This window comes from Carcharodon carcharias, chromosome 17 (genome assembly GCF_017639515.1).
Source record: "Carcharodon carcharias isolate sCarCar2 chromosome 17, sCarCar2.pri, whole genome shotgun sequence".
Lineage (NCBI taxonomy): Eukaryota > Metazoa > Chordata > Chondrichthyes > Lamniformes > Lamnidae > Carcharodon > Carcharodon carcharias.
This window is the reverse complement of record NC_054483.1, coordinates 118,187,703-118,199,305: the sequence shown is the minus strand read 5'-3', so window position 1 is coordinate 118,199,305 and position 11,603 is coordinate 118,187,703.

Here is an 11,603-nt window from a genome sequence, read left to right as displayed (position 1 = left end):
ACCAATCGGCGGCCCAGCTGCGGATTTCCCCTCCCTCCTCCTCAACACACGCACACACGCACGCACACGCACGCACACACGCACACACGCACAGTCGCCGTGTTTCATGTGAAAAGCACATGTCGGGAACGTATCCGAGGGGCTGGCGGGGGCGCACACGTGCCGTGCACGTTCTTGCGTGCGTGTAGCGGGAAAGGTAACATTTTTAAAACTCCAAAGGCGCTCCGCGATCCTGCACTGGGGAAGCCCAGGTGGTCCTCATTCACTTTATCTACCAGGCAAACCCCTGCCTCCAGCACCATGCGTTACTGAGGGTCGGTCCGTGAATGCATCAATATCGAAGACTTTGTTGCAGCAAGTTGGACCGCTCGACTTTTAGCTCTGTCGAAGGGCATCATTCGGAGTGACAGTCAAAACGACTGATTTTGGCGTCACGCCTGTCTCGTCGTAAAAAAAAAAGGTACACCCCCCCCCCCCCCCCCCCCCCGCTCCCCCCCTCCTTTAAACGGAGCTGTCTTGATTATCACCAAGAACGTTGCTTGCTCAAAACTGGGTGGGAGCGCTCCACCAAGTTGACCTACGCTTCCCTGAAACAAAAGGTAGAAACATGCTGGAAATAGCGGAACAAAAACAGAATTACCTGGAAAAACTCAGCAGGTCTGGTTTTCCAGGTAATTCCTGTTTTTGTTTTGGATTTCCAGCATCCGCAGTTTTTTTGTTTTTATCTCTGGAAATAGCAGAATTGGGGCTGAGGTTTATTTGGCAGTTTGGCTGAATTGTAGCCCTTTTTTTCTTTCTGGAGGGAGTTTCCTGCTTTCCTTCCGATGAGATAAGACACTGAATCCCTTCTGCCCGTTTCAGCGATTCAGGTAGATGTTAAAAGATCCTGTGGTATTTTCTGGATGCTGGCCAAGGTTCCAACTTCAAACAGAACAAAAACTGATTAACTGGTCATGTAACTCATTGCTATGCTATGTTGTTTGCGTGCATAATAGGCGATGTACGAAAGATGTGATGTATATCTACCAAAGTCTTCAGTCAGTGATCTCTAGATATGTTGATGGCTGTTTAGTTGTTCAGAAAGAACCTATAATCGATGATGAGGTTGTGAATAATTTTAAAACCAGAAATTTTACTTTTAAACAATATGTGAATATTGATTCTACTTTTAGAAGTGTCTTGTCAACAAGCCTAACGCAGAACAGCTTCTCAGGCAATACTGTTTCATGTAAAAACTAAATCAAGTGACCCATGACTACCCACATCTAAACAAAAAACACAGCAGAACGGATTTTTGACGTGCGTGCAGAGCAAAACATGTTTTCAGCCCTTAAGCATTATTTTGTTTCAAGTGATTGTAGTAGCCAGTCCTGCTGAAAATGTATTTTAACAGAAAGTTTAAACTTTATCATATTTCTCCTTTATTGTTACTACTATGGCCTGGGCAGTTTTGTTAACTGGAGTTGACAGTGATTTTCAGGACCCCTTTAAAGTTGCTCTTCGGCCCTCATGTATGTAACTTTTCAGTCTCCACCTAGCAGATTCGTTTAATGAACATTTGGATAGCACCTTAATTTTGTTGCAATTCTATCTTAATGGTTGTTGTTACAATACATGGTCACAATTGTGTAAATCAAAATCCGTTTATATAAAAGTATATATATATATCATGTCGTTTTTAAGTGTCATAAATGTTGCAGCTCCAAAACAACATTAAGGAGAAAAAAATACGATTGGGATTTAAAAAATAGACATATCCTACTTGTTTTTCTGACCTCAGTAGAATAGGTTTTGTCCAAGTCTAGGAGCTTGGAGTTTATAGGCAGTTAGTAATGTAGAAAATTAACTCAACAATAAGCCTCCAATTAGCCAAGCTAAGCTCCTATTTAGACCATTTCTTTGCAAGATCAGACCAAATTGCAAATCTCTCAGCAGTGCTGGGAGTTTGAAAGGACGCTCGTCCTCCTCCAGGTACCATGCCCTAAGACAGCATTGGTGACCATGGACTTGTATTGGATTGGTCCGTGATTATGCTCGGCAAAGTACTGCAGTGGTTTGCCATTGCCTTCTGCAGCATAGCTGACCAGGAACCTCTCCCACTTAATGGAAATATTTACAGGCTGATAATCAACCTGTTTGGCACATTATGAACACATCTTCTGTGGCTCAGAAAGAACTCTGAGCTTCCGGTCCAGAGGTAGGGATACTCCCACTGCACCACCAGATCTCCAGTTGAAAGGACACTAAGTTTGGCTTTTTGAAGGATGAGAAAGTAATTTTAAATAAGAATTAAGCAGTTTCTGCATGTAGTCACATTTTAACATTACAAGTTAGCAGACATTCAGGATACTGCAATTAGCCTCACCCACCTCGTATAGGAGAGAGGAAAAAACAGACCTAGAGGCCTCTGGTAAAAAAAAATCGTGCATGGGTGTGGATATTGGCTGAGAGTAGGCTGTACTACAATACGTCTCTCAGTTAAATAGATGGCCAACATTTACTTTTCTAGCCTCACTCATGAGGAATGGCCAATTGAATGGAGAAATGAATAACTGCCAGCAACTGTGGGAATGTGTCCTGGAACAGTGTTGTCCAATAGAAATTGCTGACTTGCCAGAGATGGTAATTATGGTTGCATTTAATAAAAAATGCCAAACACTATTTCATAATACAAGTAAATATACTTGTGTATATTTATATAACATCCACCACCATTCAGCAACCAAGGAAATTAAGTATTCTAAATTGCAAACTGCTCTTCAGTCCACCATTTTGACAAAAAGTTTAAGTTCATACGGCTATATTGTGTGAATGATTATTAAGATCACATGCCAAATGACAGCGTCTATTACTCTTTCACTCATCAAAATGCAATTATCCACATCTGAATTCCCAAATAACCACAAGTGGCTATTGTTTTTGTATTGGATGACCATTGTCCTACTATGACTCTCAATTCTCAAGAAGAATTAAGGAAATAAAAACAATGAATTCTGATTCATTAATACCAGTCCAATTTGTGGTTCAACTAATTACACTATTTTGCCCATTTAAAGTAGATTTTTATTGCCTCAAAGAGATTTAAAAAATCAAGCACCTGTTATAGGCCTCAGTCTGTGACTTTGAGCAGTCACTAGGTGTTTTAAACATAGCCTAGATTGATTTGCTTCCTTTTTTTGCCCTGTAGGGAAACACTTCTTAATTTGGTTGATATCACATTTTCTACACATTATCTCTCCTGATTCTCATTTGCATTAAAATTAGAGTGGAAGCATGAACCCGTTACACTGGCATCAGTGCACAATTTTTTTTTAGAATTGAGAAACCTAAGATGTACTTGCAACACAAGTGTAATGCAGTTTTATTATCCTTGTAGCTATAATATAAATGCAGCCTAAATCCTGGAAAATGTTCACTATGTTTCCCTCTGGATTTACATTATGCAGGTTCATCATTTTTTAAAAATCACCTCACACCAATACTAAACAAAGTGTAAATACATCCCTGAATGAGAGCTAAGGGGCCTCAGCATAGGACATCACCAAGTTGAAGAGAGTAGGAGAGAACAGATGGATCAAGAGGTTGTAAAGATAAAATAAGCAGTGCCCTACCCGACTTGCATATTATTGGTATTCAGGACCAGGTGGTTACAGATCCTGGATTTATTAACCCCTTAGAGCTGGTGAAGTTCTGTGGGTGAGCAGAATTCCACCCTGAATGCTGCCTATACTGGGTTTAATCCAAGCTGCTGAATAGCAAAAACTGACCTGAAAACCAGTTCCCTCTGGCCTGCCTATTAATCTACAGAATATCACAAAGCTGTGCAGCTTCACAAGTAAGCAAGCTCCCAGATACTTAAAACGGCGACCTGGTGAGATGACTGTACAGTTACCTGATGTGTATGGGAGGGGGGTGGGGGGGGGCGGGGGGAAGCAAAAATTGCAAGAACAAATTCAAATGTGAAAAATATGCTGTTTCCCTCAACTGAATTCTTTCAAAATCAATAATAATGGCCTGCTTTTAACCAAGACATAATACGTTAGGGTCGTTGATGCAATGTAAATTGATTGTCATTTTAACTTTGAACAGTTGAAAAATCATGCAGACTAGGTTGTAGTCATTTCGAAACAAAGTAAAATCAACTCGTTACTCTCGTAGAGCCAATTATAGGTATACTTGACCTAAACGACTTTTGTTCCTCTTTCCATGCTGCATGTCTTGCCGGCTGAGTATTTGCAGCATTTTCTATTTTTATTTCAGATTTCGTGGTATTTTTCTTTGCTACTAAATCTATAGTAAGGCATTTCCCCCTCCATTGCACAAAGCGACCTATGTATCAATGAATTGTGTGTTCTATCAAAGTCGATTGAAAGAGAAAGGTACGAGTTCTCCGAGTGTTAATAACTTAGTTCATCTGGTGTTTATCGGTAACCAAGGCAGTAGCATTTTTTTTTTACAAAGAGGTTCCCCATGCATCGTCTTCATGCGATGCACAAAAGCGTTAATGTTTGTTCTAGCTTGTCATTGTCATCGTGACATTTAACAAAGCGTAACGTCCCTACTGAGGGGAAAAAACAAATCTAATTAATTTCTCTAAATAAATAAAAAAAATCAACCGTGTCGATTGCAGATCAAAACGACTGTTTTACGGGCGCATTGTGACCGGGTTGGCGGGGGGGGGCAGAGAGTCCCAGGCATCTGGTGCATGTTACAACACAACACAGTTGGCGATGTATCCTTTGCCCGTGGCTTTCAGAGCACGTGGCGAAGTATTTTATACACTGTCGCACCGAAAAAAAATTTACCTGCCATCACATACACAGAACGGGATTTACCAGACAGTGATGCCGAACTTTAAAAATAAGTATTAAAGGGATCCTAATAATTCGAATGGAAACACCTCGTGTTGAAGAGCTGCGCTTTGCAGCCTGTCCTTGTCTCTGTGTGGTTACACACGGAATTGTCTGGGAAAGATGAGACAAGGAGTTTAACAGCAGATGTGTGTCCCTTCGCCTCCAGTACGTTTCAAAGGTGAAAGAACACAGAACGTTAACGAGACTGACTCTGATTTTTTTTTTAACCCCAGTTACAAAAGCAACTTTTACTGTACGATACATTATTTTTATTCACCGCTTTCAAACCGATCTATAAGCCCAGAGCGAAATCTTTCCTGTGAATATGATCATTACACTAACCGAGGGCACTGACTAAAAACAAGAATCACATTGTTCACATTTTGTCTGTTCAAAACTAAAAGTAGTAATCAGGTGCCCTAAGATTCGTCTTCCTTTGCATAATAGCTTCTCTGTACTTGATTCTACCTTCCGTTGTTACACAATACATAGTGTAAAATATAAAGAATATCTATAATAATATAATCATCTACAACCTCTTGCCTCCAATTAGAAACTAAACTTTTCTTCGAAAGTGTTTATAATCGTAAACCCAAATGCAATATTTTCCGAGTTCCCTCTTTAAATATATTTTAGTTGCTTTGTGGAACACACACACCTGTGATGTAGAGTTTTTTTTTCAACACGTATTTAATCCCGTTAAACCTTAGGGTTTCAGTCGATGGCTAAATGGTTAACTTCATTTTCTGCTGTATTCTGCAGCCCAGCCACATCTAAAAGCACAGGCAGTAGAAAATGTGTGTGTGTGTGTGTTTTAAACTAACACGTGTATTTTCCATGCACATTTTAGCCGACAGGAATGGCCCCACACTTACTCTCGTTTTCTGTCTCGGTCCTTTCTATGTGACTGGCCGCATCCAACAGCATTTGGACATTTTGCAGGAAAGTGTTGATCTGGCGCATAGACTCTTGTGTGTTCAGGATGTTATTGAGAGGGAACCGCGACATTGTTACAAGCTCCAGTCGGGTTACAGGCGCCACTGGCTGCTCATCGGAGAGCTGTGGATAAATGACAGACAACTGTTCGTCTTTCCTGGGCCTTGCGCGTTTTCCCATTCTCTCCTCACTTTCTCTCTCTCTCTCTCTCTCTCTCTCACACACACACACACACACGTGAGACTCCGACTGTCTGTCTCTGTTGCCGGGGGTGAATAGAGTTTATGGAGCGATTCCCGCGGGTCTCAGCGCCTGACCCAATCCAACAGAAAAATGCTCTGGGACGCGGTTCTGCTTGTTTCTTTTAATTATACACCCGAGCGCGCTACTCTTGTGTCCTTTAAGCGCCCATGTCTCAACTCCAACCAGACAGAAGATTAAACCAATCCCACCCACAGGCATAGTTTGGGAATAAAGCGGCAGATCATTGCGGTTCTTAGATGCCTCCCCGCAAAAAAAAATATCAAGTTTAATGTCTCATAAGGTCAATCCATAACATTTATTTTTGAATGAAGTGAAACAATGAATTTGTGATGTTTAAAGTCATGTCGATGCGCCTCTGCTTTAATTCCAACCAGTTTGCAAACTGCTTTATTCTCCTACCCTCACTGACGTGAATCTCACTTCATTCAGCACCTTGTGAAGCCTTGTACAAACTGTCAATGTGTTGCACATTGTAGCAGGCTCAGCACTTGACTGATTTGTTCCTTTGTCGTGTAATATTCGCAGCAACATTAAACTTTCTACATAAAATAATATTTGAGAAGTGGATTTTTTTTTGTAACCAGAGTTTCTCCCCCCCGCCCCGTACCCGCTCTCTTTTACAAAGTTATTTTCTCTACATTTTAGTTCTCTCGGCATCACTGGTTATTTAAAACCATAACAAAAACAGAATTACCTGGAAAAACTCAGCAGCATCGGCGGAGAAGAACAGAGTTGACGTTTCGACTCGAACAACTTTCAACTCTTCTTCTCCGCCGATGCTGCCAGACCTGCTGAGTTTTTCCAGGTAATTCTGTCTTTGTTTTGGATTTCCAGCATCCGCAGTTTTTTTTTGTTTTTATTTTTGTTTTTATTTAAAACCATGGCGGCTGGAGAGGGAATGGGAGCAGCCTGTTCCCAAACCTGAGCTGAATAGAGTATTTCTACCATATGTAAGGAAATCGAGAACACACCAGGGGATCGTCAACTGATTCCCCCTTCAATAGACCATACAGAGCTGAATGCGCGCCCCACCCTACTCAAAATAATTGGAGATACCTAGTCTCCTCCCCCCCAGACAGTGATGATTTTCGCGAAGATATCTGGATATTAGTAACTAACTGGTCATAAAGGAGAACCTGAATTTATACAGTGCATTTCACGACCTCAAGACATCTCGAAGTGTTGTACAGTCAATTAAGTACTTTTGAAGTCTAGTCATTGTTGTAGGAAACAGGGCAGCCAATTTGTACACAGCAAGCTTCCACAAACAGCAATGTGACATAATGACCAGATAATCTGATTTTGTGGTACTCTTTGAGGAATAGACAATGCCCAGGGATAACTCCCCTGCTCTACAAAATACTTTTAATGTCCACTTTAGGGAGCAGAGAGGGCCTCAAGTTTAACCTCTCATCTGAAAAATGACATCTCTGGCAGTGCTGCAGTTCTTCATTATGGAGTGGGACTTAAGGGAAAATCATGCTTAACTAACTTGCTGGAGTTTTTAAAGAGGTGACAGAGAAGGTTGATGAGGGTAATGCTGTTGATGTGGTGTACATGGACATGCGTTTGATACAGTGTCACACAACAGACTTGTGAGCAAAGTTATAGCTCATGGAATGAAAGGGAGAGTAGCAACATGGATATGGAATTGGCTGAGCAACAGGAAACCAAGAGTAATGGTTTAGGATTGGTTTTCGTGCTGGAGGAAGGTTTGTAGTGGAGTTCTCCAGGGGTCAGTGTTGGGACCCTTGCTTTCCCTGATGTACACCAATGATCTAGACCTAGGCATACAGTTTCAAAGTTTATAGATGATACAAAATTTGGAAGTGTTGTGAAATGTGAAGAGTATAGTGTGGAACTTCAAAATGAATAGACAAGTTAGTGGAATGGGCAGACAGGTGGCAGATGAAGTTCAATGCAGAGAAATGTGAAGTGATTCATTTTGGTAGGAAGGACATGGAGAGTCAATACAAAATACAGGGTACAACTCTAAAGGAGGTGCATAAGTCATTGAAGGCGACAGGACAGATTGAGAGAACAGTTAATAAAGTATACAGTATCCTGGACTTTATTAAGGGGCATAGAGTACAAGAGCAAGGAGGTTATATTGAACTTGTATAGGACATTAGTTTGGCCTCAGCTAGCGTATTGTCTCTAGTTCTGGGCACTGCGTTTTAGGAAGGATGTGAAGGCATTAGTGAGGGTGCAGAAAGGATTCACAGGAATGGTTCCTGAAATGAGGAACTTCAGTTATGATGAAAGATTGGAGAAGTTAGGACTGCTTTCCTTAAAGAAAAGAAGGTTGAGAGGATATTTGTTAGAGGTATTCAAGATCATGAGGGGTCTGGATAGAGTAGATAAAGAGAAACTGTTCCCACTTGTGAAAGGATCGAGAACGAGAGGGCACAGGTTTAAAGTAATTAGTAAAAGAAGCAAGTGACATGAGGAAAATCTTTTTATGCAGTGAGTGGTTATGTTTTGGAATGCACTACCTGAGAGTGTGGTGACAGCAGGTTCAATCAAAGCATTTAAAAGGGAGTTAGACTGTTATCTGAAAAGGGTGAATGTGCAGGGTTATGGGGAGAAGGCAGGAGAATGAGCAACTCACCTAGTACCATTCGGAGAGCTGGTGCAGACGTGATGGGCCAGATGGCCACCTTCTACGCTGTAACAGTTCTGTGATTGAAGTAACAACCTTTTGACTTAGGGGCAAAAGTGTTACCCACTGAGTCAGACCAGGCCTGAAAGTCTAGGCAGCAAGCCCCAAATTAATTTTTTGAACAAAAAATTAGGACATTGCCTGTTTTTCTTAATAATTGATTATCCACTTTCAAGATTCCAGGCTATGGCTCTGAAACTAATGAGTATCAAATTTTATTGCTACAGTTTTCTCAATAATTAGTATTAAGGTTTTGAGGAAGTTAATCCTGAGCATCCACATGTTATGTAGCCATGAGGGCACGTGTATCAAAGTCAAACCAATGCCTTATATGGCAACAGTGACTACATTTCAAAAGTATTCAATTGGCTGCAAGGCATTTTGGGATATCATAAGGTCACGAAAAGCGCTATACGAATGCAAGGCTGCTTTCCCTCCGCCAACATGCAGACTTCTACAGTTTCCAGCAACGCTTGTACAGTGTGCCATCCCACAGGTCAAGACTGCCTCTTGGAGGATTATGAAATGGAAACAAACCCAGATCATCTAGTCACTGTCGCTGGAAATATTACGCAAACCTTTTTTTTAAAATTGACTGAAAATAGTAGCTATTTTAGAATATTAAAAACATTCCAAGTGAAAAATTTTAAAAATTCTAAAAATGCAGGAATTAACTTATTAAGGAGCATATTTTAAAATCTAGTTTTTAAAAAATAATTATGCAACATAATATACAATACACGAGAGCAAATAAAAGGTGATGTTACATTAAGGGCTATAGTAGACCTGTTGACTATGTCCCAGGCTAATAATACAGCTATATCACTGCAAGCCATAAATACATTTTGTCCATTTTTCACTAACTTACTTCCATTCCTTGCTTGCAGATCCCTCGGAAGTGTAGTCTTCAGATGCCAACCTCCCTTTGCCCAAGTGCTTCCAAGGATCAGATCAGCCATGATCTTATTAAATGGTGGAGCAGACTCAATGAGCCGATTGGCCCACTCCTACTCCTATTTCTTAAGTTGCTATAGGTCAGTCTTCATGTATGAGTCTAGACAGTCAATGGGTAAATTGGTCGGTGCCCATAGGCTAGAAGGAGGGTTCCTGCTTTTGATTACTATCCAGTTATTCTTGCTGGAAACTGCGTACATCAGGGCATTTGTTTGAATTGGGCTCAGCTAGGATGCGACAACTTACTGTTTGGTCTTAGACATACAAAATGGCCATTCAGATGAAGTAATTGGGGGTAGGATGTAGCCATCACCTATAAAATTACATTGACAGGAACAGAAGGTGGTGGGGGGAGGGGGAATGGTGTTGCTGAAGGGGGAATTGAGAACATTTATTAAAAAAAAAACTTTTAAAAGCTTCTGTTCTTAATGATTTGGTGATGAAAGATGAAGTTGTCCTAGTCAGTGCTAAAGTTTTGGTTTGATGTCAATCCAGATATGCCGTAGTATGCCACATACCAGCCTGACTTGCAAATATACTCACTGTCGCTGCGTTAAAATCCTGGAACTCCCTCCCTAACAATACTATGGGTGTAACTACATCACATGGACTGCAGCAGCTCAAGGAGGCAGCTCACCACCACCTTGTCAAGGGCAATTGGGGATGGGGCAATAAATGCTGGCCAAGCTAGCAGTGCCCACATCCCGTGAACGAATAAAAAAAAAATATAATCTTCCATTTCCATTGCTTATTGAACTGATAAAAGCAACTATAAAATGTGTGTAAATTGTATATCAGCAGCCTCAATATAGTCTTAATCTAAAGTGACTGCATCCATTTTGTTTGCTACAGACAAAAACTACATATTGCAAGTGGCACATTTCACCCTTGCACGCACTAATCTGCAGAAAGATGGAGCTTGATGCTCTCTTGCTGCTCTTGGTTATTTAAGTGCATCAATTCAAAAGTTGCCACAAGACACATTTTTGTACCTATGTCTTCATTCATAATGAGAGACAAAAGAATCCACCCTTCCTTCCTGAATAACTAATATAAGACACTGATATTTAACTAAATTTGATAAGTTAGAATGATTTTGCAAAAACTTGTTTTTTATTCATTAGACTTGCACATCAGTTGAATAGCCTGAATGTCTCCACTGCTTTTTCCACAGGGTTTTTCTGAATCCCTGTGTTAATTCTAGATGTTTATTTGACAAGACAGATGATTTTTGTCCATGAGTGAACTTTATTTACCAAAAGCAGTAGTAGTAAAAAAAAACCTAAAAAAATAAACCTTATTGTCTTGTGAAATGACATCATCTGACACCAAAAAAGTGTGAGGTGACAATTATTCAGATGCTGTTTTGCTCCAGTTCATCTTAAACAGTTGACATGTACAAGTATGCAGACATTGTTTGCAGCAAGATCTCCAAATGGACAATCGCTGGATGTGCCCATGTGCAGGAAGTGATCATCATACGCCTCAACAAGAAACTTTTTCTCTTTCTCTCAAGTGCTAAGGAACGCAAGCTCCAACAACTCATCGACACCAACACCCATCTAGGACCCTCCAACCCTGCCTGTCCCTCCGTCCTCACCCCATCTTCCAATCCCGGCCCCAGCCGTGTATTCACTATACCCCCTGACCTTCCCCTCTCCGAAGCTGAACGTTCAGTGCTCAGCAAAGGACTTAGTTTCATACCCTTACTCCCTCACCTCAATGAATTTCGGGCTCGGCATGATGCTGAACTCTTCTTCCGCCGTCTTCGTCTCCGGGCTCACTTCTTTGGGCAGGAGTCCTCTCCCCATTCAACGGATCCTTTCACCCACCTCCAATATTCTCCCTCCACCTGGACCCCTCCCTCTGGATTCTTACCTTCTCTTGATCTTTTCATTGAGAGCTGTCGGCGCAACATTAGTCGTCTCAATTTC